Source organism: Neophocaena asiaeorientalis, unplaced genomic scaffold (genome assembly GCF_003031525.2).
Source record: "Neophocaena asiaeorientalis asiaeorientalis breed wild unplaced genomic scaffold, Neophocaena_asiaeorientalis_V1.1 scaffold236, whole genome shotgun sequence".
NCBI lineage: Eukaryota > Metazoa > Chordata > Mammalia > Artiodactyla > Phocoenidae > Neophocaena > Neophocaena asiaeorientalis.
This window is the reverse complement of record NW_020173418.1, coordinates 1,027,294-1,043,010: the sequence shown is the minus strand read 5'-3', so window position 1 is coordinate 1,043,010 and position 15,717 is coordinate 1,027,294. Positions and strand designations below refer to the sequence as shown.

General features: G+C 44.8%; 1 protein-coding gene across 2 annotated transcripts in view; it reads left to right on the top strand.

Moving 5' to 3' along the window:
* The first annotated feature begins 155 nt into the window (after positions 1-155).
* The window catches only part of CYFIP1 (cytoplasmic FMR1 interacting protein 1), a 94,216-nt gene continuing 78,654 nt past the window's right edge, over positions 156-15,717 (top strand). For both annotated transcript variants that reach the window (XM_024747278.1, XM_024747277.1), the window contains exon 1: positions 156-256. The gene's annotated coding sequence lies outside the window, so the exon portion shown is untranslated. The remainder of the gene's footprint in view (positions 257-15,717) is intronic.

The window sequence follows — 15,717 nt, the reverse complement described above, 5'->3', positions numbered from 1 at the left end:
GCGGCCCGGCATACTGCCGGACTGCGGGGTCGGGGGAGGGAGCTAGGCATGGAAGAGCGGATGGACTGGGCTGGAGAAGGAGCGCGGAGGGAGGAGCGCTGGGAGGAAGGGGCCGAGCCGGGAGAGCCCCCGCCCCGGGAGGAAGGGGAGGAGGCCGGGTGTTTCCTGGAGCATTCCCGACCCGCCTCGGTGACTCATTCGGCCGGGAAACTCCCAGGGCCCGCCCGGGACCCCAGAGCCGCCGCCGCGGACCAAGGTGAGGAACGCTGCCGCTTCCGCCCCACCCCGCCGCCCAGGTGGGATCCGGACCTCGCTCGAAACCTGGCCGGGAGGGAGCTGGAAGGCGGCGGTGCCGGGCCGGGGCCCCACGAGCGGCCGGGACTTGGACCTCGGCCGCGCGGCCTCCCCGGCTGCGCCGCCTCCCAGGATGGCCCTGGCCACCGCGCTCCGGCCCGGGAGTCGCGGACCCCTGCCCCAGCGCCCCCGGCACGTGGCGAAACTCCAGTGGGGACGGGGTACATTGGGGTTTTGCAGTTATTGTTGGAAAGCTAGGAGCAGGCGGTTTGCGCTGAGGTCGTGCATTGTGCCCCTCTCTGAGGGAAGGAGGGAGACTCTGGCCGAGCGAGACCATTTTGCAGATTCTTGGAGAGAGGAGTTTGGGGCTTTGTTAAGGAGCCGAGATTGTTACTTGGGCAGCGCGGTTCAGTATAGCCAGACTAAATTGTCTATTTCAAGCCTGAAATGCGTGCTCCTAATTCTCAGTGCTTGGTGGGCGGGAGAAAAGGGCGGAAGAGTAATTTGGCAATGGGGCTTAAGGAGCGTTTTCTAAGCCGAGAGAGGTGTCCGGACCACGTCCACTATAGTGTCAGGTCTGAACGGAAGGATAGCGTTGCTTATGAAGCCCCGTGTTGGACGGTCTGCGCTTCTGTGGGAGACCTGGGAGTTTCCCTTTACAGGAGAGGAGGGTGCTGTGCGCCTCGCCGCACAGTGCTTGGCCGAAGCTGGTGAGCCGGGTGGTATTTCTTGGCTGTTATCGACGTGATTCCGTCAATGATCCGTGATTGAATCAGCAGTGATTCCCCTTGCCTAGCTCAGGTTGCTGTTCATGACAGCTCACCAGCGGCTGCAGCGGCTCGGGGCTCGTGCTGGAAGATCCTGCCCGGGCCGCTCGGCTGGGGCGCCGGCCTGTGACGGTGCGCGCCGGTGCCTGCCTTCCCTTCTCCCTGAAGGCCCTTCGAGGTTTTCCGAGTAAAGCGCAGATCTACACGCACGGAGCCCGAAGAAAACATTCAGGGCCACGGCAGGTTTGCGTTTGTGGGAATTCAGTTAGGAAGGTGGTGCCAACGCTGCCTTCGCGCAGCCGGCATCATCTCTGTGCCAGAGGCGAACCAGGGAAATGTGGTGGCAGACATTTCCTGTATTAATACATACATTTGTGTGCTCATAGGTCGCCCAAAGAAGAGTTAACCCCCAAGTGTTTTTGTTTTGTATGTGTGTTTACTTAAATTTATTTTTAAGTTTACACATAGTAAGATTCACTTTGTGGGGTACAGTTCAGTGAGTTTTAACAAATGCTTAGTGTAGTGTGACTCCCACCACAGTCAAGATACAGAACAGTTTTATCGCGCCGCTGAACTCCTTCCTGTCCCTTTGTAGGCAACCCCATTCCCAACTCCTGACCCCTGATCTGTTCTCCATTCCTACAGTTTTGCTTTTTCCAGAATGTCATATGTGGTTTTTGAGTCTGGTTAGTTCACTTAGCATAATGCGTTTGCGATTCATCCATACTCTAGTTTGTCCCTGGGGTAAAGACATTAAAGTTTAGAACTTGTACCATAGGGTACAACCTGAGCCATTCAAATAACACTTCTGAGTCATGAGAAAAATTACAGACCTTCAGCTTATTAAAAAATTCAAACAGTACTCAGCTACATATACTAAAAGTGAAATTCCCTCAGTACTTCTATCTTGGTATGTACCCTTTTCTGTGCATACACATAGGTTTTGTTTGTGTGTGTTCTTTTTGTAACATAATGAGATTATACTGCATGTAGCATCATACCTTTTCACTTAATGATCTCGGATTATTTAAAGATGTTGGAAATCTTAACATGTTGGCACATACAGTATATATACACATGGGTAGCCTTCATTCCTTTTAATGGCTGTACATAGTGTAGCTGCATCACAATTTATTTAATCAACCACCTGTTAATTGACATTGTTATTTTACGTTTGTCACCCCCATAGTCAATGCTTGTGTGTATATCTTTATGTATATACTCAAGTTTATCGTTCTGGAAGTAAATTAGGGTCTAAATAATAGCTAACATTCCTTGAGTACTTACTTTGCTCCAGCATCGTTCTAAGCCAGGGCTACTTTTCCTGTAAAGGTCCAGATAGCGGCTACTTACAGCTTTGCAGGCCGTGTGGTCTCTGTCACAGCCTCCCCAGTTGCACTGTTGCAGCAGAAGTCGGCACAGACAGTCTGTAATGAATGAGTATGGCTGTGCCCCAGTAGGACTTTGCTTGTAGAAGCAGACCACGGGCTGTAGTTCGCTAACTCCTGAGTGCTCTACATACTAATTATTCTCACGACCCTCAGAGGTGGGTGCAATTATTACTCCCGCTTTATGGATGAGGAACTGACCAAGAGGTGAAGTATGTGCCTAAAGTTACATGCCTGGTAAGTGGCAGAGCCAGACTTAGAATCCAGCCGTCTGACTGCACACGCATAAGTTAAAAATTAGAAAGAAGCACGGGCTTCCCTGGTGGCGCAGTGGTTGAGAGTCCGCCTGCCGATGCAGGGGACCACGGGTTCGTGCCCTGGTCCGGGAAGATCCCACATGCCGCGGAGCGGCTGCGCCCGTGAGCCAAGGCCGCTGAGCCTGCGCGTCTGGAGCCTGTGCTCCGCAGCGGGAGAGGCCACAACAGTGAGAGGCCCGCGTACCGCAAAATAAAAAGAAATTAGAAAGAAGCTGTCAGTAATGCCTTCTGCAAAATGTTAGACCCTAGGACCTGACCCTCACACACCTATTGAATCACTTACCGGCGATTTTTTGAAGGCACTGTGCTTGCTCAGGTACCACTCCAGGAGCACCTGCCTCCACTCCCCAGGTGGGCCAGTGTTCCCTCAGTCTGTGTGACAGTCTGAGTCCTGGCTTTTGATCTGCGTTTCACTAGCACCGGTTTATAGAGGGGTCAGCTCAGTCAGTGCCTGGGGTTGCCCACTAGCCAGTGGGAAGAAAGATACATTTTGGCAGGTGTGATCAAGTTGGGTCTTGGCAAATCTACTGCTTTGACTGTTGTTGATGTCTGCTGTATGTTCACCTGAGCCCCGGTGGGTATGTTGCTTGGACTACCTTCGACCATTTTTCTTCTTTGGTGTCATGGGAAAAGCACCTATTAGGTTGTGATGAAGATCCAATGAGGTGTAATATATCGAGGAAATGTACTGTAAGGGGCTGTTACTATTCGTGCTATGTTTTCTAAAGCTTTTATATAACTAACCAGTCCTAGCTACTCATTGTTTTTGCAACCAAAATAAGTATAGCATGGGTTATCCACATCTATGTAATTTAAAAACTTTATTTTAGCCAGGGCACTAAGGTCAGAAAAATAAATAAAAGGCAGATTGGAAAGAGAAAATAAAATTGTCCCTTTTTGCAGATGGTATCTACATAGAAAATCCAAGGAATCTATGAAAAAACTATTAGAACTAGTAGGTGAAGTTTAACAAGGTCACAAAATGCAGTCAACATATGTAAGTCAGTCTTATTCTATATACAAGCAATGTGCAATTAGAAAGTGAAATTTTAAAAAATACCACTTTCAGCAGCTTCAAAAAATCAAATACTTACATATAAATTTAATAAACCACATGCAGGATCTATATGCTGAAAACTACAAAATGCTGATGAATGAATCATAGATCATGTAAATAAATGGAGAGGCACATTGTGGTCATGGGTTGGAACACTCAACATAGTAAAGATGTCAGTTCTCTCCAAATTGATCTATAGATTTAATACAATTCCAATCAAATACTGCAGCAAAAAAATATTTTAACTTTATTGATGTATAATGTACATACTATAAAATTTACCTACTTCAAGTGGGTAGAGATTTTTAGTAGATTTACGGAGTTGGGCAGCAGCACCATAACCCAGTTTTGGAACATACGGATCTCACCCCAGTAAGATCGCTCATGACCTTTCACAGTTAATCCCCATTCGTAGGCCCTATTCCAGCTAATCACTAATTTGCTTTCTTTTATAGATTTGCCATTTCTGGACATTTAACATAAACGAAAGTGTACAATTTGTGGGCTTTATGTGTGGCTTCCTTCACTTAGCATAATGTTTTTGGAGTTTATCCCTGTTCTAGTATGTACCAGCATTTCATTCCTTTTTGTTGCATTGTATTCCATTGTAGGGATATATCACGTTTTGTTTAACCATTCATTAGATCCATTTTTTGCCTGTTATGAATAACTGCTGCTATGAAGACTCATGTACAAGTCTTTACGTGGGCATATGTTATAATGTCTTTTGGATAGAAATCTAGAAGTGTTCTTGCTGGGTCATAAGATATTTTTGTTTATTAGAAGTCTCAGGAGGATGTTTTTTTTTGTGTGTGTGTGTGGTATGCGGGCCTTTCAGTGTTGTGGCCTCTCCCGTTGCGGAGCACAGGCTCCGGACGCGCAGGCCCAGCGGCCATGGCTCACGGACCCAGCCGCTCCGCGGCATGTGGGATCCTCCGGACCGGGGCACGAACCCGTGTACCCTGTATCGGCAGGCGGACTCCCAACCACTTGCGCCACCAGGGAAGCCCAGGAGGATGTTTTTATAGATAAAAGACAAACTGACTCTAAAATTTATATGAAGGGGAAAATAAATTGGAATATCTGAAAAAAAATGATTCAAAAATAAATTGGGGAAATCACCTTGCCTGATTTTTTTTTACTATAATAAAATATAAATAACCCAAAATTTACCATTTTAACCATTTTAAGTGTACAGTTTAGTAGCATTAAGTTGTACAGCCATTACCACTATCCATCCCCTAAACTTTTTCTTCATCCCACACTGAACCTCTGCACTTATTTATTTCTTTATTTTCTTGAAGTATAGTTGATGTACAGTGTTTCAGGTGTACAGCAAAGTGATTCCATTTTGTATATATACACATATATATACACACACATACACACATATCTGTTCTTTTTCAGATCTTTTCCATTATAGGTTATTATAAGATATTGAATATAGTTCCCTGTGTTATACAGTAGGTCCTTGTTAATATATTTTATATATAATAGTATCTGTTAATCTCAAATTCCCAATTTATCCCTCCCCCCACTTCCCCTTTGGTAACCATAAGTTTGTTTTCTATGTCTGTGTCTGCACCCACTTAAACACTAACTCCCCATTCCCTTATTCCTCCAGCTCTTGGTAGCGACCATTCTACTTCCTGTCTATGAACATGACTATTCCAGACACCAATTAAGCATTGCTATGAACATGGTAATTCAATGTTTAATTTCTTTGAGCAGTTGTCATACTGTTTTCCATAGCAGCTTCACCAGCCTTTATGTGTACCAACAATGTACAAGGGTTCCAGTTTCTTCGCATCCTCACCAACACTTGTTATTTTCTGGCGGTTTTTTTTTTTTTTTTTTTTTTTAAATAATAACCACCCTAATGGGTGTGAAGTAGTATCTCATTCTGGTTTTGATTTGCATTTCCCTAATGCTTAATGATGTCAGTCATCTCTTCATGTACTTATTTGCCATTTGTGTATCTTCTTTACAGAAATGTCTATTCAAATCCTTTGTCCATTTTTTAATCGTGTTGTTTGTTTTTTTTAGTGTTGAGTTGTAGGAATTCTTTATATATTTTGGATAACAATCCCTTATCAGATATATGATTTGCAAATATTTTCTCCCATTCTGTGGGTTATCTTTTCATTCTCTTGTCCTTGGGTGCACAAAGGTTTTTAATTTTCATGACCAGTTTATCTACTTTTTCTTTTGTTGCTAGTGCTTTTGGTGTTATATCCAAGAAATCATTGCCAAATCCAGTGTCATGAAGATTTTCTCATATGTTTTCTTCTAAGAGTTTTATAATTTTATCTCTTCTGTTTAGCTTTTTGGTTCATTTGAGTTAATTTGCATATATAGTGTAAGGTGATGGTCCAATTTAATTCTTTTGCATGTGGATATCCAGTTTTCCCAGCACCATTTGTTAAAAAGACTGTCCTTTCTTCAGTGAATGGTCTTGACACCCTTGTTGAAAATCATTTGACCATATATACAAGGGTTTATTTCTGGGCTCTTTATTGTTTCATTGGTCAGTGTGTCAGTCTTTATGCCAGTACCACACTATTTTGATTACTGTAGCTTTATAGTAAGTTTTGAAATCAGTAAATGTGAGACCTCCAGCTTTGTTGTTCTTTTTCAAGATTGTTTTTGCTATTCTGGGTCTTTTGAGATTCCATGTTAATCAAGGTGGGTTTTTCTATTTTTGCAAAAAATGCTTTTGGAATTTTGAAGGGGGTTACATTGAATCAGTAGATGGCTTTGGATTATATTGTAAATTTTCTTTTTGTTTTTTGGCTGCCCCGTGTGGCTTGCAGGATCTTAGTTCCCTGACTAGGGATCAAACCCAGGCCCGTGGCAGTGAGAGTGTGGAGTCCTAACCACTGGACTGCCAGGGAATTCCCTATATTGTCATCTTAATAATATTGAGTCTTCCAATTCATGAACATGGAATATCTTTCCGTTTGTGTCTTTAATTTCTTTCAGCAGTGTTTTGTGATTTTTTAAAATTTATTTATTTTATTTATTTATTTTGGCTGCGCCGGGTCTTATTTGCAGCATGCAGATCTTCGTTGCGGCATGCATGCGGGACCTAGTTCCCTGGCCAGGGATCGAACCCAGGCCCCCTGCATTGGGAGCGCAGAGTCTTAACCACTGGACCACCAGGGAAGTCTGTGTTTTGTAATTTTTAGTGTATGAATCATTCATCTCCTTGGTTAAATTTATTCTTTTTTTTGTTTGTTTGTTTGCGTCGGGTCTTCATTGTGGCATGTGGGTTTTCTTTCTCTAGTTGCGGCTCACGGGCTCCGGAGACCCTGGGCTCTGTAGTTTGCAGCACATGGGCTCTCTCGTAGAGGCCCGCGAGCTCAATAGTTGTGGCGCCCAGGCTTAGCTGCCCCGCGGCATGTGGGATCTTAGTTCCCCAACCAGGGCTCGAAACTGTGTCCCCTGCTTTGGAAGGCAGATTCTTTACCACTGGACCACCAGGGAAGTTCCTAAATTTATGCTTAAGTTTTTTTTCTTTTTGATGCTATTGTAAATGGAATTGTTTTTTTAATATTTTTTTTGGAATATTCATTGCTAATGTATAGAAATGCAGCTGATTTTTATGTGTTGCTTTTGTATCCTGCAGCTTTGCTTAATTCATTTATTAGCTGTAACAGGTTTTTTTGTGGTTTTTTAGGATTTTCTACATATAAGATCATGTTCTCTGTGGTTTCATGTATTCTGAGGTTGTTTCATTAGGTGACTATGTTAATAGTTGTTACATCTCACTGGTGGAGTGACCATTTTGTCATAATGTTTCTAGTGACAATTTTTGTTTTCAAGTCTATTTTGTCTAATATTTATCTAATATTAGTATAGCTACTTCTGGCCACTTTTGGTTTCTCTTTGCACGTTATATCTTTTCCCATCCTTTTCGTTTCACCCTCCTTGTATCTTTGAATTTAAAATTTGTCTCACAGCATGTTTTTTTAATCCATTCTATCAATGTCTGCCTTTTGATTGTCTATTCCATTTACACGTAATGCAGATAACTTATATGGTAGGATTTACATTTGCCATTTTGTTATTTGTTCTTTTTGTATCTGGAGACCCTTTGGCCATAAGTGAGGGGCTTAGGGACAGAGCTTACACTCTGTAGGAGCCAGTAGAGAACGTAGCACCATGAATGGGGCTTAAACATGGCAACTCTGGCCTGAATTCAGGCTATCTAATAAGATTTCAGAGCACTCCAGGGATAAGATTTGCATTTATATGAACTTTCTGTGTTAAAGGCCTCTCAGAACATGGTCTCAAGAACATAGGGATGTGTTTTTTACCTTTGTGTTGGTCTGAGCCTGGTGTGCACTTGTGCTCTTCAGCAGAAGCTCGTTGAGCATTCGTTTACCTGGGTGTGCCCCATCCAACTTCATGACTGCCTCACCTCCACACAAGGCTGTGGGGACAGAAATCACAGGCCTTGAACTGTGGCTTTCACAATTTTTAGTTGTGAATAAGACAAATGGACAGTGATAGCTACTGTGACTTTTGAAACAAGCATATTTGTGATTTGTATTTATATCTCAGATACTTCACTGGCCAAGGTTGTCAGGCCCTGTTCTTCACTCTCTCGGGGGAATTTTGTTCCACAGGAGAGAAAAACCAATGCCTAGAGAGCAGTGAGTTTCATCTCGGAACCTGATTTGACAGCCAGAATTTTACGTTCAGAGCTAGCATGGCCATTCCTTGTGCCTGTGTTGTCCTGGCCAGGACTGGGGTGGCGGGGGAGGGTGGGCGATGATTCATCCTTGAAGATACTCACAGAAGAAGGTACACTTTGCTCTGAAGAACCACACCGCCCCAAGTCAGAAGTGGTGATGAGGATTTGCATTATATTTAAATCCCTATCTAAAGCTTGACCTACTCAAGCTGTTCCATTTTAAAGAATTTTCGTCTTTTTCCACAAATCCTGCTTGGAAGGACCAGTCTCCATAAAACCAATGAGCTTTAAAACCACCTGGACTCTTGACTGATTGGGGTTGTCTGTCCCCAGGGGTCATGGAATAACTAAGTGTGTTAAATCAAGCAGACCTGTGCATGTGTACGATAATTTCACAGGTTCTGGAGCGTAGAGTTTTGCTCCTGCCCTGGAGACCACGCTGATAAGGGTTTTGTACGTGCAAGTTGGGTTTCTTCCTTTGCTTTGATTGAGGTGGGGGTGTGTGTATTAGTCAGGATTCTCCAGAGAAACAGAACCAATAGGGTATGTTTATATAGAGAGAGATTTATTTTAAGGAATCGGCTCACGTGACCATGGAGGCTGGCAATTCTGAATTCAGAGTAGGCAGTCTGAGACCCAGGAAGAGTTGATGTTGCAGCTTGAGTCCAAAGGCCCTCTGGGGGCAGAATTCAAATCCAAAGAGGACCTCGGTTATTTTCTCTTAAGGTCTTCAACTGTTTGGACGAGGCCCACCCACACTATGGAGGGTCATCGGCTTTACTCAGAGTGTGCCCATTTAAATGTAAATCACACCTAAGAAATACCTGCACAGCAACATCTAGACTAATGTTTGACCAAAAACTGGATTATACCATAGCATAGTCAAGGTGACACATAGAATTAATCATCATAGGAGGTAGTTTTTCTTTTGTATTTTAATTTGCATTTTCGGTAGTTGCCTCCTCCAACAAAGATTGGCTTCAAGGTAAGCCTCATGCAAAGGGTGGAAAGGGATCTGGGGGGGATCCCTGCCCTCTGGAACTGCCAGCTGAGCCAGGGAAGAATCAACACTGCCTACCCTCCCTCCACCAGGAAGAGGGAACACATCCTTCCACATGGCACTGCCAGACCTTGCACACAAGCACTGAGAGGCTGTGACCCTCTCAGTGGCCACAGATGGCCCCAGGTAGACCAGAGGTGGATACAGCAGAGTTAGTTCACTCCGGGAAGCCTCTGCCAGGATGGCTGAGGTCTGGGGCAGCTGTCATGGAAGATGTGACTTCCTGCCCTGCACTTCTGTGTGACCCTGAGCTGGGTTCTCTGTGTATCACCTGGTCCCCAGTGGCACATTTTGGGCTTGCCCCCACAAGTTGTGTGGAATTGGTTGTGACTCTGGAAGGGCTCTTGAGAAGCTCTTGGAACTCTCAGTTGTCTTGATTCTGCCTTGAGGTCAGGGCAGGCAGGAAAATGTGCTGTATTATAGGGCCTGTGGGGTGTGACTCAGCCTAGGGGTCCCCCCGGACTGGGGCAGAGGCAGCCCGGGTGCTGCGGCGCTGTGGGCCTCGGCTCGTCGTGCGGAGACACAGCCGTGCGTGCCCTTCCTGCGGACTCCGAGCGTGAAAGGCTCGAATTCCATCCGAGTTAGCCCCCGTTGTGTTTTGCGCGGGTGTGTTTAGGGAACTCTGTGCCTCCGGAGCCTGTGATTGGCTTTACAGCGACTGGGGGCGTGCAGCCCGCTGGACAGCACCCCCGGCTCTCCCCGAGGGCCCAGCTTCCGCCTGCTGGGGACACGAGCGTCGCCGTCTGTCCCAGGTCCCCTAGCCGCGGTCGGGCCAGGCCGCCTTCACACTCCTGCACGGCTCTCTAGGCCTTAGAGCCGGGCGGTTCCCTTCCTTTTCCTGGCCTTCTGCCCCTTCTGTACCTTCAGCCAGCAGCTCCCTGGAAGGGGTGGGGGAGGGCAGCGCCCACCCAACGCACCACGGTCCGGGCGTCAGCCCCGAGGTGATGCCTCAGGTTGCTTGAAGAAGCTAATTATGTACACTTATCAGTATTTCTCTTTTCATCTTTTATCTGCTTCTTTGTTAGCAGGAATCGCAGCATTTCAGGGCCCAGTCATTGTCGACTGCTCACTTCATCCCTAAAAGGTCTCCGTGGGTGTGCCCCGGTGGGTGTCTCTGTCCACGCGCTGAATAAGGCATGAAGTGCGCACAGTCCATAATAGCTAGAGAGCTTGAAAAGACGCGGGAGGCAACCCTGAATTTGCCGGTTGGTTGTGGCGGCCTTGTGCCAGTTGTAGAACTCCCCAGTGCCACATGCTTGGGGCCAGGCTGGTGAACTCTAGTGGGCCTGCGCCTGCCTGGGGCCGCAGGTCCTCCTGCCTTTCTGCGTGCCTGGCATCTTTGCAGGAACGAACCCTTTTGAAAGGCTTGTATGTTAGCTAGGGCTCCTGCATCAAGGTACCACAGACTGAGGGGCTTAAACAGCGGATATTTATTTCCTTGGGGTTCTGGAGGCTGGAAGTCCAAGATCAGGGTGTCAGCAGCATTGGTTCTTTCTGAGGCCTCTGTCCTTGGCATGTAGATGGCCACTTTCCCACTGTGTCTTCGCATGGTCTTCCTTCTGTGCCTGTGCGTGTCCTGATCTCCCCTTCTTGTAAAGGGCACCAGTCACATTGGATTAGGACCCACCCTATGACCTCATTTTACTAATTACCTCTGTACATCTCCAAATGTAGTCAGTCTGAGGTACTAAGAGTTGGGACCTGGAAGGGGGATGCAATTCAGCCCCTAGCAGTTCATTTAGTTACAGTGATGAGGTGCCTGTGAGCCATTGGTGCTTGCTGCTCCTTGAGGACGTGGCAAGGAGGCGGGAGAAGATGTGTAGCTATCAGGGAGGCTTAGTTCCTCGTCCTCGTGAGGCAGAAATACAGACACTCCAGCGTTTTCTTCTATCGCTTCAAAGGATTATATGGTCCACCCTGTGTCGGAGACTACTGCCCTAAAACGTTTTCTCAAAGTGTGGGCCAGAGACTCCAACCTCAGAATCAAGAGGTGTGTGTGGGCCGGGCATTAAACATGCAGGTGCCCACGGCACTCAGCTCCACCAAGTCAGGACAGGGTGTGAGAGAGCATTTGTGCCGATCTCTGGTGATTGTCTGTTTCAGTTACAGCCAGCTCATACCCCTGGGGTGCTGGGCAGCAGGAGCCCACTTTCAGGATTTTATGGTACTCTGAATAAAGCACAGGCAGACCTCATTTAATTGCTCTTTGCTTTCTTGCACTTCACAGATAGTACATTTTTTACAAATTGAAAGTTTGTGGTAACCCTACATCAAGCAAGTCTGTCGGTGCCATTTTTCCTTCAGCATTTGCTAACTTCATGTCTTTGTGTCACATGTTGGTAATTCTTGCAATATTTTAAACTTTTAAATTATTTTTATATTTGGTATGGTGATCTATGGTCAGTGATCTTTGATGTTACTATGACTTGCTGCAGGCTCAGATGATGGTTAGCATGTTTTAGCAATAACATTTTTTAATTAAGGTATGTACATTGTATTTGTTTTTTGAAGAGTTGATAGCCATTATTTAGTCTCTCGATGCCAAGTAATTCTGAGCCGCTTTTACATTACCACAATGGCATGCTTTTCAAAACACATTTCTAGCACCCTTATTATTTTCCCTCCAGTATTGTCATCAAATACTCCTGGTTGACATTCCTATGGGACTCTTGGCCTGTCGTCTCTGCTATCACACATTATTTCCAACTCAAAAGCAATACTAAAATACAGTGAATTTCCAGTCTTGACAAATACCACTGTCAAAAATACAGTCTTGAATTTCTTGTGCGCAATGTTAAATAAAAATATTCTACTGTTTACCCAAAAGCATGGCAGAGTTTGAATGGTGGCAAAGGGGATATGGGACATTTGGGGCAGCAGCAGCATGAATCAATCACATAGTAGAGAATGATCATAAAAACACTAGCTAGTAGTTATTAAGCACTTCTGTGTATTCGCCACTGTTATTTAGACCAAGTCTGTACATTGTTTTTGTTTTTTGTTTTTTTTTTCTGCGGTACGCGGGCCTCTCACTGTTGTGGCCTCTCCCATTGCGGAGCACACGCGCAGGCTCAGTGGCCATGGCTCACGGGCCCAGCCACTCCACGGCATGTGGGATCTTCCCGGACCGGGGCACGAACCCGTGTCCCCTGCATCGGCAGGCAGACTCTCAACCACTGCGCCACCAGGGAAGCCCTGTACCTTGTTTTTAAGAAATAATGCTGTTGCACACTTAATAGACTACAGTATAGTGTAAACATAACTTTATATGGTCTGGGAAACCAAAAACCTTTATTTGCTTTATTGTGATGGTCTGTAACTGAACCTGCAGTATCGCTGAGGTATGCGTGTACTCACCCTGTCAGCTTTGTAGTAGCCTGAAAATGTTTGTTTGCAAAAACTCTTACCTCTTGATGACTTTTTAATTACCAAAGCGGGGGTGGGGGGGGGGATGTAGACAATTAGAACTATTCAGGAAGGAACTTTGAATAGGTGGCCTTAGGGCCCGGTGGCTGCAGGCAGAGCTACTAGCTGCTGCCTAACCCCCAATCACTGACAAGGCAGTGATTACACATTTAGGCTCAGCCTGAAACCTGAAATCTCACGTATATGTATATTAAACTGTTCGTTGTGGGCGATTCCTTAATGTGCAGAGGCACGGAAAATGTTGAATAGTATATGAACCCTCAACAGTGGTCTGGGCTCACCTGTAACCCCTGCCCACACTGTGCTGTTGTGAAGCAAGTCCCAGGAGCACTGTCTCACCTGAGTCATAAACAAACACTTCATTCAGTACATGTCTCCAAGAGAGAGGAGTTCTACTTAAAAACATCAGTGCTCTTGGAGTTTTGCTGCTTTTTTCTGGGCCAGAGGTGGAAATGGTTTTGCGTTTTTAAAGACCTCTCGCTATTTTGTGTAAGCTGGTTTCTTCAGATCCTAAAAATCTGGGAAGTGTAAAATTATTAAGTAATTGAAGCTAAACATTTGGAGTGTATATATATTAAACAAAGCCCACCATTCTGCAGTGGTCTGAAGCATTTGATTATAGAACGAAAATGATCACTTCTGAGGGCTGATTTGCCTGAGGACGCGTGGTCCCTGGCCCAGATCTCCGATAGGTCTGTCAGAAGTTTTCTTTAGGAGTGCAGGACTCTGGGCAGACAACAGGGGTTTCCAAGGCAGTTGATCTGATCGGAAAGATGCGTTTCACTCTGCGGTGGACGCAGGTGTGTAACTTGCTCTGCGTCACAGCAGTGAGGCTTACCGAAACACCTGCAGTCACGGACGCATCTGTTTTCAACGTTTTTCATTCCCTTTCCCTTATGTTCACAAAAAGTTTTCAGAGAGATATTCCATTTTTTACTCTTTTTAAATAATTTCAACCTTACAAAAATTGCAAAAATGAAAATAATACAAAGAACACATGACAAAACTCTTTTACATCAATTTGAGGCCCTTCATCCCCCAGTGCCTGTGTGTATTTCCTAAGGATAAGGATATTCTCTTACATACCCACAGAACCATGACCAACCCTGGCCCTTTATAGAAAATGTTTGCTAATCCCTGTGCTAGAGAATCCATTGCACATATTAATGTGCAAGAGTTCTCCTCACAGTTTACAATAAGAAACACCCCGTCATAGGGAGCTTCAGGAGACAGCACACAGACTGGTTCATTCGCTCAGTGGAATAGTATGCGTCTGTCAAAACAGCACTTCAGAGCAGCACGTGACAGTGTGTGGGTGCCTCTTAGTAATAGCAGTGAAAAAAGTGAGTCAGGCAATTACGTATATTGATAGCATAATATCCCTTTTATAAAGACAATTTTAAAAGTGCCTTTTTGCGAATATGTATAGATGAGGTGCAGCTTGTACAAAAGAAGGCAGGGGATTGATGCCCAGGTGGAATTTGCTGTATATCACAGGCAGGACCCTGGCTTTTGTTGTGGACAGGTGGTTCACCTGTCTTTATGGCATCATTTTAACATAACAAGGTGAGAACGGGCCAGGGTCTAGGAACTATTATGCATCTGAGGTCCAACAAAAAAATTCCTAACATCAATCAGTTACTGAACTTTTTATGGATCTCAATATTACTTTTAAGTTAATTCTTTGAGATTGCCTGCTGCCTCAGAACTGTTTCTCAGACGGGCGATTGTTTGACTTCTGACAGAGGGTCAGCAGTTTGCTCAGGCGGGGGCTGTGCGTTAGAAACTGCTCCCTTCTCTGGTTGGGGCTGGCACAGTTCTTCCTACTTGGTGGGGACTGGCACAGTTCTTCCTACTTGGTACATTTATAAGTGAAAGAGGGAATTCCAAAGGCAAAAGGCTGAAAAGTTGATATGGTAAAAATTTTAAACTGAGGTTTCAAAGAAAAAAGTAAGTGGCATAAGAAGGCAAGTAGTGTGACCTGGGAAAATTTTTTGTAGCAACTTTCACACAGTTTTAATGTCTTTAATAAAGAGGTATAGTTGAGTACTTGACATTGATTAGGAAAATACCGAGATTTCAAAGGACAAAATAACAAGAAAACAAACCAAGCTGGCAAGTCACAAAAGAAAGAAAAAAAAGGGTTACTGTATAAAAATTTGTTCAACTTTAATAAGAATAAAAGTAATGCAAATTAAAAGAACATTTAGATGCGGTTCCACTTATTAAATTGTAAAAATGCAAGTGATCCCTGGATGTTGTGAGGAGGTGCCGTGCTGGTGTCTGGCGGACCCTGGGGGAGGGCACCTCACCTGAATCCACCTGTAACTTTTTAAAAATTGAGAAATAATTGACATACATTATGTTAGTTTCAGATATAATGATTTGATATCTGGATATATTGTGAAACGATCACCACAGCATGTCTAGTTAACATCCATCACTTTACGTAGTCACAAAAAAATTTTTCTCTTGTGATGAGAACTTTTAAGATCTGTTTTCTTAGCGACCTTCAAATATGCAGTACAGTGTTATTTACTGTAGTCACCATGCTGTACATTACATCCCCATGACTTATTTATTTTGTAACTGGGAGTTTGTACCTTTTGACCACCTTTACCCAGTTCTCTCACTCCCTGCCTCTCACACCACCAAGCTATTCTCTATGAGTTTTGTTTCCTTCCTTCCTCCCTCCCTCCCTCCCTCCCT